The 12,989-nt window shown below is 42.4% G+C and overlaps 1 protein-coding gene across 4 annotated transcripts in view; it reads right to left on the reverse strand.

Annotated features, from left to right (window-relative positions):
• LOC117588771 (GTPase-activating protein pac-1) overlaps positions 1 to 12,716 on the reverse strand; it is a 49,935-nt gene extending 37,219 nt beyond the window's left edge. For 2 of the 4 annotated variants that reach the window (XM_034280256.1, XM_034280253.1), the window contains exons 1-3: positions 12,562 to 12,716; positions 11,522 to 11,748; positions 3,207 to 3,295 (exon numbers count right to left, since the gene is read on the reverse strand). The gene's annotated coding sequence lies outside the window, so the exon portion shown is untranslated. The remainder of the gene's footprint in view (positions 1 to 3,206; positions 3,296 to 11,521; positions 11,749 to 12,561) is intronic. The other 2 variants (XM_034280255.1, XM_034280254.1) reach the window with 2 other exon arrangements.
• Positions 12,717 to 12,989: the final 273 nt, after the last annotated feature.

The raw sequence follows: 12,989 nt of genomic DNA on the forward strand, positions 1-12,989 counted from the left end.
GGGGGGATGACGACTCGCAGATTGGTCGTTGAGGCGAGGAAAGGACAGAGATATTCCTCAAAAACTTACCAATAACACTTAACAATTTTCCCCCCCCCCCCCCCCCCTACCACTGCAATACTCTCACTGGCCTTGTGTACATGTGTATGTGTGGGTGCGTGGGTGGGATTCGTAATCGGTTTCGTATTATATCATTCATCAAATGCTGTTACCGCCAAAACGAAAGAAAAAACCAAAACAAACAAGGCAAGCGCGAACGAAAGAAAGCCGTAAAGAACGCCGGCAGTGGCAGTGGAAACTAAGCAGTGCAAAAAGCTAAGGGCGCTGAGAGCAAGCAGTGTATGCACCGTAAGCGGACATTCAAAGACTTGGATGGAAAAATCATCTGGAGAAAGAGCGAAAGCAAGCAGTGGATTGCAAGCAGTCGATAGCAGTGAAATAGATTGCAGAAGGCCACCGAATTTGGCCAAATATCAAGCAGAATATTGCCAGCAGTGAAAGTTCAAGAGCTCCCTAATTTTGTGCCTTGTTTTTTCCCCCAAAAACAAAATTTGTAAAACAACAAACCATCAAAAACAAATAACGGAACACAAACAAAAACACAAATATCGAAACACACAACACACAGAGAACGCCACGCCGAAAAGCAGTTCAAGGAAAATGAGAACACAGAAAAACATAACAGAAAAGAAGGAAAAGAAAAGAAGCCAGTAAAATAAATGGCCGAAAGAGGCTTTAAAGAGGCCAAGGTAGGAGTACAAATTTCACTGCACAGATTACCGATAAGATGAATGGACTGCGAGATGTGATGGCCAGTAGAAATTGAATCCATATCGATTGGAAATTCTTGTAATTTACACCAATTATATTCCCTTTTCATCGTGTTATTTTTGCTGTTGCATAATGTTTTACTATGTTCTTGTCACGATCCGAGCCTGCTAATTGATCAGAGACTTGCCTTATTTGAGTGGTTTGTTGTTTTCACTACACAAAAACCACGTATATATTACTTTGCATTTTGCCAATCATTTTATATGAATTATTCGTGCATGATTAATGGCTGAGTTGTTTTTGTTTCGCATACAGATTTGTCTGCCTGTTTTTGGCGGTGGGAGCGGACTGTGACAAATGTAATTTAAGTGTAAAAACATTCTACCCCTCGCCACCACGACGAGTAGTCAGTCGGTCGTCTTCAATGACGCCACAATTTGAGAAACATTTTGTGGCTAGATTTGTGGCGTGATTATGTCATTGGAGATTAAAACCAAAGACTACAAAATAAATAGTGTACATGAAAGAAAAGATCACAAAACTACGAATCAATTGGAATTGAAATAATGAAATGTGGGGATCATCTCTCCCTCTCCCTCGCCCTCTCTTAGGTCAAGGTGCACGCCCCATAGGCCCTAATTCCAACAACAATTTATTCTTGTTCCTGTCTTTTTCTCTGTCTCTCTCAGGGCTGTTTTTCTCTATCAACAGATGCCGCTGATAAAAACCAGAACAAGCCAAAGAGTGCAAGAGAGACACGGCGAGAACCCAAAAACAGAATAAACATAAACAAAACAATTTCATAAGTAAACAAAACCAAAAGGAACAATTAGATGAAAATGTATAATAAAACATGGAAAAAATATTGAAGAGAGTGCAGAAGGGGCGGGAGGGGGGTAGGCGAATAAGTAGAATGAAGAGCAGCTGGAAGGGGAAGGAGAAATAGAAGGAATGGTCAAGAATCCGAAGCCAAGTGCATAGATCCTCTTTCTCCTCTTTCAATCTAGTTTCTTATTGTGCAGTAAAGTAACGGGGATAGATGCGGCATGCCCCCATCCACAGACACACACATTGCCAAGGCTCTGCCCCAACGCGGAATGCAGCAGCAACAGAGGCGCAACCACAGAGAGAGAGAGAGAGAGAGAGAGAGCAGAGGAGCGAGAAGGCCGTTATGCAAAAACGACCAACAAGCGACCTGCCCCACACTTTGTTGCATCATCACACTGTTGCACACCCGCTCTCCCATTGTGTGTGTGTGTGTGTGTGTGTGTGATCTCTGGCTACACTCATTGCCCTCCCTTTTGGCAATTATTCAGAGGCCTTTGACCAATTTATTCGAGAGCACATCCCATTCAAAAACGAAACAAAAACAACGAAGAAACACACATAACAAAGAGAGAACAACATACAGAGAGTGGATGATCGAAGCTTGGGATACTCTGCAATCAAGTGATACACATGGGAAGCATTCAATCCCTTGCCTGGCCCACGGGGCATCACTTGTGTCTGCCTCTCGGATTTTCTGTCGTCAAAGTTCAATTGGAAGAATTGAACTCCAAAAGTAAAATGATCTTTGCACCGTGATACCCCTCAAATATTGGCTAGGGCTAAAGGGTGTTGCTCGGGCTGCTGGAATTTCTGGTGTGTCCAGGAGTTTACAAAACATGGAGAAGGATGCCTTTTGGATGGATCTAACTTGAATGCAAACTATTTTCCACGCTCTTTCCGCTCATGTTGCGAGTTCTCTTCGTTCGGTTTTGGTCTTCAATTTTCCATTATTTTACTAATGTTTTTGTTGTTTGTGTTTGTGTTTTGTTACGTGACTCGATTTGCATGTTGCAACAATCAAACAATGATGCATTGGCGCTACCTCTACCCCTGGCTCACCCTCTCTATGCTGCTCCATCGTCTTCGTCGTTTCGGTGTGCTGCCTAATAAAGTTTTCAATTTCAAATTATGAATAAAAAAAAAAACAAAAACCAAACGTCCACAGGGGAAAAACAAAACAAAAACACACAAATTACTCCTCCATAAATTGCCAAGTCACTCTGTGGGTGGGGAGGGGCGGTGCGGGGCATGCAACAGAAAACTCAATTACGAGAGTAAGGAGGAGGTGGAGGTGGAGGAGCTTCCATTGCAATTGCAGGCGGCGGGGGGAATATTGGAATATTGGATTCACTGCCCCCTGCCCATGCCCCATGCCCCATGCCCCTTTTCCCTTCCCTTTTCGTTTCGTAGTTTTTCTTTTGTTTTTTGAGGCCCTGAAAACACGAGGAGGTGCACGCGGGTGATAATGAATCATGACTTGAACATTTCCCAAAAGGAAATTACTATATTAACAGCCAAACGAATAAAAACATTAGGCATTCGATTGTGCATGGAAGAAAAATGTAATTCTTTCTGCTTATATCAAATATCTAAATTCCAGATGTTACCTTTCTTTGAAGCAAACTACGAGCAACTGTGGCTGTACCTTTATTTTAGGTGGCCATCTTCAACCGTTTCGATGGTGCATACTGGGCAGCTGTAAAGAGAATCGATCAAAATACAATTTCATAAATTGAAAGTTTTGCATTTAATTAAACGAACGTTCGTTCCCCTTTTTGGGACTACCTCCCTTCCCCACCCAAACATAATATCATTATCGTATCAGTTACAAAGCACCCGAAAGTAATCCCCATTCATCTTCGGCTTCGACTTTGACAACTTTGATGGATGAATGGATTGCAACTACCCGAAGACTTAAGGGTAACACAGCATGGCATTCATCTTGGGGTTGTTGGTTGCAATTCCAGGGGCTGAGTATTCAATTATCATTAGAGTTTGGATCTTGTTAGAGTGTTGTTCGCTATATGTGTGCATATGTATGGTCTGTTAAGTGAGATCCATTGAGATGAATATGGCCAAGAAATTGTAAAGCCTAAAGCCGCTCTTTAATATTTTTCACTTTCTCTAGCCTTAACCTTGCGTCGCTGCGGGGGCGCTGCCAACTTAGTTGTGCAGCGACTGTCTCGAGTGTTGACTGTACTTCAAACAATTTGCATAGACCCCGTACCATAGCTATGTACATCTGCATGTACATGTTACAACGTTAATTTCATAATGAAAGCTCCTCCAGTGGAGGAGTGAAGGAGTGAAGGAGTGCATACTCATACTCATAAATAATAGCAGCAGTTTTCTCATCCGTCCAACACGGACCCAACTCCAGTTCTGCCTCAGACATGTGTGTAAATACATCCTGCCCCCGGGCATTCTGGGTGGTTCGGAGATTGCATCCACTTTAAAATCCATTTATGAATGAAAAGCACACACACACACACACACATAGAGAACACACAACAAGGGGTGGCACCGGTCCCTGGGTTAAAGGGGATGTCTCGTCTACTCCCCCGAGGGGTGACCCAGGGGGAGGTTGGCTTCTGCTCATTTCATGCTTATCCAAAAACAAAAACAAAAAGTTTGGGGAGTGTTTCTGTGAGCCCGCCATTAATGAGTATTCAAAATGCAATCGAGGGCACTCCAAGGGGGGTTGCAGGACAGCAGGATAAGGGTGGCGCCCCCCATGTCCATATGCATAATGTTTCCAGACTAGGGATTTCCAAAGGATTTCCCACTCATGCAGATTAATGCACGCCCAAGGCGATGGCTGTGCAGTGAGTGGTCCTCGTGTTCCTTTTATTTTGGTACAGTTTTCAGTGGTAAAGCCAAAAGTCCACCGCCCGCAAGGCATTGATAAATTGAATGCAAAACAAAAAAACTTCACTCTTCTGCGCCCTCCAGTTCAATGAAATTTATGCAATTGCATCAAAGCAGAAACAGAGAGAGAGAGAGAGAGAGAGAAGGGGCAACATAGAGAGAAAGAAGAGGCAGCAGCAGCGACACTGCAAGAGAGTGGAAGGAGGAGGAGGATCCAAATTTCCTGTATTTTTCACCTTTATTTTCTGCTGTTGTTGCTTCAAACAAAATCAGCCCAAAAGCCGAAAGTAAAATCAAGTACAGTAGTACTCCCCGCAATGGGGAGAGGACCAACAAATAGATGCTCTCAAATTGAGAGTATATAACTGAAAATGCTGGCCAAGAGTTTGGATAGTGAAATAAAAAACTAGAAATACCAGAAAACACACACATCAACAAGTACTGGAAGTTGACTTTGCTGGCAAAAATATAATCGCAAATCAACCAAAAAATATATGATTCAATATTCAATGAAATGACTAGAAAACTTTAAGAAAAATGTATGATAAAAACTAGAAAAGAACCAAACAAATTACTGGAAAATACAGATTTTCTCTCGAGCACATCAGACTTCCCGATTATACTTGTAAAATTTCACAGTGAAATGTGTTATACATAGTAATGTTACATACGAGATCGATAGGTAAGGATGGACTTGGCTTTCTTTTATTTAATTGTATTTTTTGGTTTCATTTATGTGTCGTACGCTGTACCATCGCCATGGCCCTGGTTGGCCGAGCAACACTGCAGTTCAAGGACCAGGCCACAAAACAGGCCGCAAACCGGCTCCAAGTCGCTGCCGTTGCTGCAGCGAGGACGCAGGCGCACACACAAACAGACACAGACACATACTCGAGATAGCAACAGCAACGGCAGCGGCAGTGGCACCAAAAACTTCAAGGCTCCTTGACTCTGACGTCGCATCGCTGCCTGCTGCCTGCTGCTTGCTGCTTGCTGACTGCATCGATGTCGCCGTCATTGTTGCTGTTTTCCCATACCCTGTAAGATGTGCAAAGCCGGCAACAGAGAGTATTCATTTGAAGACACATATAAAACAGTCTATCAAAATTATGACTGGAATTTCTGGAGGTTCTGGGCTCTCTACAATCTAAGCACCAACCATAGAAAATAGCAGGTTAATAGACCATAATTTATATTAAATAATAAAAATATTAGAAGATAACGCAGAGTTTTGCTAATCATTGCCTTAAGAGGGATTCCGTTAGTCGGAAGTATTCCCCTTTCGTTCCGTTTTCATTCTTGTATTTTTCGTTCTTTGTGTTATCTTCCGTCGCATCCTCCGTCGCAGAAGAGTCGTTATGGAATCCCCAGATGGCGTGGATGAAGGGCAGCAGGAATGGGGAACGAAACGGAAATTGTACACACAGGGTTGAGGAGGGAGGAAGTCGGAGGTACCACACTCTCACTCTCAAGTTTAAGTCCTCTGTATATTTCCTCCGTATATCATTCTGGGAGATTTTCTCCTAGGGGCAGGCAGGCAGTCAGGCAGTCAGTCAGTGTTCGAGGAAGGCGATAGATACATGGTAGATGCGAATGGGAATGCAATTGGCAAAAGCTTTTATCCATTGATTCATTTAAACGTAATTTCCTGTACAGTTGCCATGCGTTGGCAGTCACTGGAAGGAGGGGGATACAGGAAGGGAGGAAGGAAGGAAGGAAGGAAGGAAGGAAGAAAGAGTCGTTGCAATTGCATTTGTTGAAAGGAAGAGAAGGAAATCAAGTTATCTGCTAGATGCATTCCTCCATCCTCAAGAAATGAGAATCCCATCTGTTTTCATGATTGCTTTCAGGATTATTGACTGAAAAATAAAGCAATGCCGAAAGGAGCCAGCCAGGGGGATATGGAATAAACGAATGAACAAATGACTCAATTGCTATTCACTTCAGTGAATCACTCCCCCAACAGCACCCCCTACAGAACGGGAATTCCTTCAAGGAATGTCGCGTTTTCCGAGTAAAAGTGTGACATTGATTCGGCATAGAAATCATCCCATAAGCCTACGGTTACATTCATTCCCGCTCATTCATGCGTGGAATGTGCTTGCTGTTAGTTGAAAATTCAGAGGAAAAATTAAACTTAGACATTTTCTTGTGGCTGAGCCAAGGCTCCTCCTAGACTCCATCTTACTTTGATTTTTGCTTGTTCACCTGTCAGTATTTTTGTTATTTTGTGCTTAATTAAAGTCTTTATTCTCTGACAGGTTGTTGTAATTCTTGGTCCGTTTTCTGGCATTTTGCGTACTAGACTCGATAAATCTGGAATGCTATCCATAAACGAACTATGAAAGCATATGTGATCTGAATTTTCCGCTCGGTTCTGTTCTGCTCCACGTTCCCGGTTGCCAGCATTCTTTGCCTTCTGCCATGACACGGACACACTGGCTACTGCTTTACAGCCACTGCTTGACTGCTATACAGCTACTGCTTTACTGCTCGGCTACTGTTTCCGCTTTTTCTGTTTCAGTGTTCTGTTTCTGATTTTGTTTTGTTTCTGTTTGTTTTGTTTATTGTTTTTGTTTTGTTTTTTCTTTTTGTCTTGTGTTAGCCAAGTGCTGTGTCCTCCAACGCATTTGCAATGATGCGACCATTCCCCTTTGCCGCACTCTGCCCCCTATTACACGTTCCAGAACATCTCCCGCTCTACAACCCTGGACTCTGCTCTGCCACTGTCTCTGCCGCTGAACACTTCCACACGTTCCAACACACACACACACACACACACACACTTATTCTGTTTGTACAGTTTGTCTGTCTGCTTGTCTGTGCCATGGCTTTTGATACCCTTTTGCTGTGGGTGATTTGATTTAATTTGGAATTTTCAGTTCGTTTTCTTATATTTATCACTTATTTTAATGATTATTCTATGGTTTTTCTGCATATTTAAAAGACCACATCATTATTTTTACAGGGTATACACCAAACGATTGTGGCCAAACGTAAAACAGCTTTTGATTCCACATTTGCTGCTTTTTTTTTGTTTTGTTTTTTCTGATAAGAGGAAACACAGAACACAACGGCAGCTGCCACCCACTCACTCGCTCACCGTTCCCTTCCCCACAGCACCCCCTTTAGACACGTGTCTCAACCACCCGATACCCTGGGCTGTGGATAGATAGCGGATGGGGGAGAGACAGCGCCAGTGGCAGTGCCCCAATCAGCAGGATAATCACAATGCTCGACGTTGATAATGGCGACGTTGATGAGTTTGAACCTGAGCACTCCCCCCACCCCATGGGGAAAAGAGGAGGGAAAGAACAGGTGGAAACAAAAATGTAGAATCATTTGTAGTGTTGCCAACAGACAGAGCCGTACCCCCCTCCCGCAATGCCACATGCCTCCAAATGATAGACTGGGGACTGGGGACTGGGTACTGGACTTCCTGCTGCATTTCCCTTTCGACTCTTTTTCCGGTCTCCGGGGCTCAGGAGTTCATGGGGTTCGGTGGCTCAGGGGGGGAACTGGCGTGATATGTATTCACATCCCTGCACCGGACGCCCTTTGGCAATCAGAGTGCCACTAGTGCCACCTGAGTGACACAGCCAGGGTCCCTTCCCCTTGCATCGAAAAGGTGTCCGATTGCTCCACAGGATGGGCGGTGGCAGCAGCACCAATCAGAGAGTGTTTTTGTGGTTTCTGACATTCGTTCCTCCCCCACTTTCTCTCTGGCCTACCCACCGTCCGTGTATAGGTTTTATCCTTTAGGATTAGGAATATAAACCGAGTCTTGTGTCCTTGGGAAGCCTGTAAACAACCTGCAAAGAACAAGACATTTTGGGAAGGTCTTCAAACTTTCAAGTGAGCAAAAGCCATTCATTTCTGGAGATTTACATTCTCAATTATTCTTCACATCAGTCGATGAACTATGTATTACACTGCTTTACATTGCCACTACTGCTTGCTAGTTACCCAAACTCCACTGCTTTCTCCAGTTACTCAAGTCTTTACTTGGTTCCTTTTATTTTTTATATTTTGTGTGTGTTTTGGTTTCGTGCGCTCTACTCTCAGATTCTGTTGTTTTTACTTCTACACACTCCACACGAAAAAGAAGAATTTCAAGGTCATTCCATTGATTATTTATTCATTCATTCGTTCACTCTCTCTCTCCCTCTCTCTCTCTTTCTACTTCTTTTGCTCGATCTTCCCCTTTCCCACTTGTTTTCTAGTTGTGTTCTTACTATTGCGCGTTGTTTCTGTGGTTGCTCTGCTCTGCTCTTTTCGTCTTTTTTTTTGTTATTGCTATAAGAGAGAGTTTCTCCAATGAAATGACAGAACTTTTCTTCAGGCGGAGTAGGAGAAATAGAACAAAACAGAAATGAAGGGAGCAGAGAATCGGCAAGTGGCTGGAGCGCCACATCGCATTCTGTAAGTGATTCCTTTTTTTTTTGTTACAAATACATTTCTACTGCTTTCGACCACATTTAACATGCAAAGATTTTACTGCTTTATTTAGCATTCAACTTAGATGGATACTCTCGCATAATACGAATGCCAGAGAAACAAGTGATACGAATCTTATTGAAGCTTTTACATCTTCTCTCCAACGAATACAAAGAACCCCTCGCCACCGCCATACACCAAAAACAACAAACTCTGCCAGTCAAGCAGTTGACAAGAACCGGAAATGGGCCAACAGAAACAACAACAAAAACAACATCTAGAATAGTATCCAAAAAAGTAGTTGAAATATTTGCCATATCGTAAGGCATTTTATCGGTTACTAGTACGTATACATATGTATGTGTATGTGCTTGTCTCTGAATAATAATGAGAGATATGGGAATGGAGGGGTTATGTCATCTCTCCATCCACCTTCCCCTCCCATCTCTCCTTATCGTCTCGTTCTGCTATTCTGCTGTACGCTGCTGTCATGCACCAGCAGCAGCAGCAGCAACAGCGACAAAACAAATGTTTAATTCTAGTATTTAACAATTGTATAACGCTGTAAATTTCACGCGATTTACAAATGCAACAACCACACAATGGTACATAATGGCAATAACAAAATATAAAAAAAGATGTTGACAAATGTCCGGAGCTTAATTAAAGCGACAGCCGTTGTTTCCCCACTGCCACCCCCACAAAAACAAAAACAGCAACAACGATATGGAAGGGGACTATGAGTAATGGAGAGAAGAACACAGAGCAGAGGGGCAGGCAGGTAGAGAGTGAGCTTTGATGGCTCATTCGAGAACGTAGAGGAAGAACTGGAGAGACTTACGATCCTTTGGCTGTCCACCTCAACACATTGAAACAAAGCAGTGTGGCAGATGAAAGCAAGCTGTAGAGCCTGTTAAAGGGGGAGTGGGCAGCAATAGACTCTCTTTTCAATAGAAAGGCATCCCATATAAGATCATATTAGATATTTATCGAATATACACCATGGCATGAACAGTTTTGCAAACTCGATCTTTGGATGGAAAATTGGTAAATATGTATATTCAATGGATAATTATGTTTAATGAGCAGAGAATTACCCAAAACTCAGGCAGCACTCATTCCATTGCACCCCTCCCCCCACCACCACCAAAAATTGGTGGCAACAATTGTTGCAACAAAAGTCTGAGTTTATAGCCGAATACTGGCTGGCCCAATAATAACGGGCATTTTCGGACTCGAAGCCACACAAAGTCGGAGTCGAATTGTGGCCCCAAATCACGATTACGCTCGGTTACTACTTGCTGCTGTTATTACCTCAGTTTTTGTTGTTTTTTCTTGTTGGTCGATTGTTGCACGCAAGAAGCAAAAGTAATACAAACAAACAAAGAAAACAAAAACAAAACAAAAAGAGATACATCGGCAAAAGGGTACGACAGTGGAATACTCTGCCCCTCAATCTGTCGCCCGCCAAATTGAACTGGGATTATTGTTGGAAACGTGCAAAAAACTTTATCCTTTGATAGATTTTCTTTCTTGGTAGCGAACAAAATTTACAAATGATTGGTAGAAATATTAATAAGAACTCCTGCATTTGAATGTTGATTATGATCGTCTGCTTATATGATCTGTACCTTGCTTTTTAATTGGAAAATCAGACTTATCCGCTGACAAGAAAGGGTATAGAAATTACATAAAACCTTGGGACAAGCCAAAAGCCTGAGATACCTGAGAGACGTTGGACGTCGGACGGGGGCCTGGGAACACAACTGTCTTCACCTTTTCCCGCAGAGAGCACGAGGCAAACGAACTTGCCCCAACAGTTGCTGCTGTTGATTAACCTTCTTTTTTTTGTATACATTTATTTTGTTCCCCCTCATGCTTTTTTGTGTGCTTTTTGTTTTGCTTAAAAGGTTTCAAGGCGACGAAAGAGTCGCTGGCAAAAATTAAATAAATGTGCAATTATCTTACTGCTGCAATAAAAAGAACAAAAGAAAAACGAGTGGACTTGGGGAGGGATACCGTGTAACTGCTATGTGAATTCCAGTTGGATTTTTTGAGTACAGGGTATTGCATCAAAGGGAGTTGCAGGCTTAAGAGAACGCAGAACAAAGAGGAGCAGCAAAAGGAAGAGCGTGACAGAGAATGAGACAAAGCTTTACGGATCACCTTTCTCTCTCTTTGAAGCCACTCCATGGGTAGAGCGCGCGAAGAGAAACAACAACAGAAGCAGGAAGACAACTTTCGCTGTTTGTGTTTGTTGCTGTTGCTGCTCAACGGGAAATGTGAAACGACTTAAGAAGAAGGAGAAGAGTAATATGTGGAAGGAAAAGAGAGCGCGATGGTTTCATCTTCTGCTGCTACATCCTGTACCGCTCTCTTCTACAATCTTTTTCTTCTAATCCATCTGCTGCTTTTTCCACTGCTTGCTATCAGATTTGATCTACTGCTTCCTTTTGTAAATCCCACTCAGCTCTCTCTTCCCCATCCGCTGCTCGCTTTCTTCCTCTTCCTTCGCCGTTTCATTTCCACCTCATCCGTTTTGTTTAGATTTACACCAAAATACAATTTCAAATTATTCACAAATAAACAACAATTCAGAGAGGGAGGTAGAACTTACCGGGAAATGGAGTGCACAAGAGAGAGAGAGAGAGAGAGAGAGAGAGAGAGGTTAAGTGACAGAGAGGTTGAGGTGGTTCCTGTTGCGCTGCTCTCTGCTGATCGTCGCCGTCGTGTGACTGCCTGATGCTTCTCTTTCTTCACTGCTGCTGCTGCTCCGCTCCTTATTTTTTGTACCGTTGCTTTTATTCTACTCTTTTGTTGTCTTTTTACACTTGGTATGAGACTCTGCAGGACAATGAGGGAATGTGGATTAGAAGAGGGGAAGAAGTAGAAAGTAAAATAAGCAAAACACACACACACACGAACATCTACACGCACACTTCTTTATTCTGCGGCTGATAAGAATAACAGTAATTGGAGGATAACAACAAAATGAGTCAGGTTTTCTTGTTGTTGTTTTTGCTTTGCTTTTTTCGTTTTTTGTAACTAAGCTCACGCTGCCAACGCCGACGCTGACCATTTCCTCATGTGGCGCACCGCACGCACAAACACACACACAAACACACGCATTTTTTTTTGGGACTCTGGCGCTTCTCTTCTTTCCTTCATTCCTGCTTCTGCTTCATCGTGTTATTTTTTTCTGTTTGCCGTTTGCATATTTGTTTAAAGAGCAGTTTTCATTTCTTTAATGCTCACATTGCAAAAACACAATTGCTTTTGCAGCCGCCGCTCTTTTTACTCTTCATTTTTTGTATTTGTGCTGGTGTTGTTTTTGTGACACTGCTTGGCGTCGCTGCCGCCGATGGCATTAATTGGCGGCAGCGTAGGAAAAAATATATATATATATGTATGTATGCACATATATACAAAATATATTACGAAGGTATATTTTTTTGATTTGAATGCCTCCCGCCACAACTTCCTCTCATTCTTCTTCTTCGTCAACCGCTTTTTCTGACTCTTCCCCACAGCCCCCCTTTGCTAACAACAGACGCACTTTTGAACACTTTTCGCTTTTTCCTTTCGCTCTTCAAAATGCACGGTTCCCCAGAAGAAAAAAATTTTATGAAACACACACAAGAAAAAAATTGAACTCACGCCACGGCCGCGAAACAGTGTTTGTTGCTTTTGCTGCTGCTCTTTCGTATTTACCGCTATTAATTAATTAATGAATCAACCAAAAATAAAACAAACACAATTATTTTGGTCATTTTTTGGTCCGCGGCGCGATGCAAAAATGTTAGCAGCAGTGTGACCGCAGAATTGTCGATCGAATATACAGCAAAACCCTCAAAAATATACCAAAATACACCTTCTAATTGTAAAAATATACCGTAAATAATCCATAATCTTAAATCATATTCCTCGATTTTTATGTTCTATTTGATATTACCAGCTAGTTAATAGTCTCAGCACTAAAGCTATATATTTATCCAATTTATCATTCAATTCCCCAAAAGATTGGCATATTTTCACGACATACTCTTGTTGGAATATTTCCAAATGAAGTTTAAAACTAAAATGGT

This window comes from Drosophila guanche, unplaced genomic scaffold, assembly GCF_900245975.1.
Source record: "Drosophila guanche unplaced genomic scaffold, DGUA_6, whole genome shotgun sequence".
NCBI lineage: Eukaryota > Metazoa > Arthropoda > Insecta > Diptera > Drosophilidae > Drosophila > Drosophila guanche.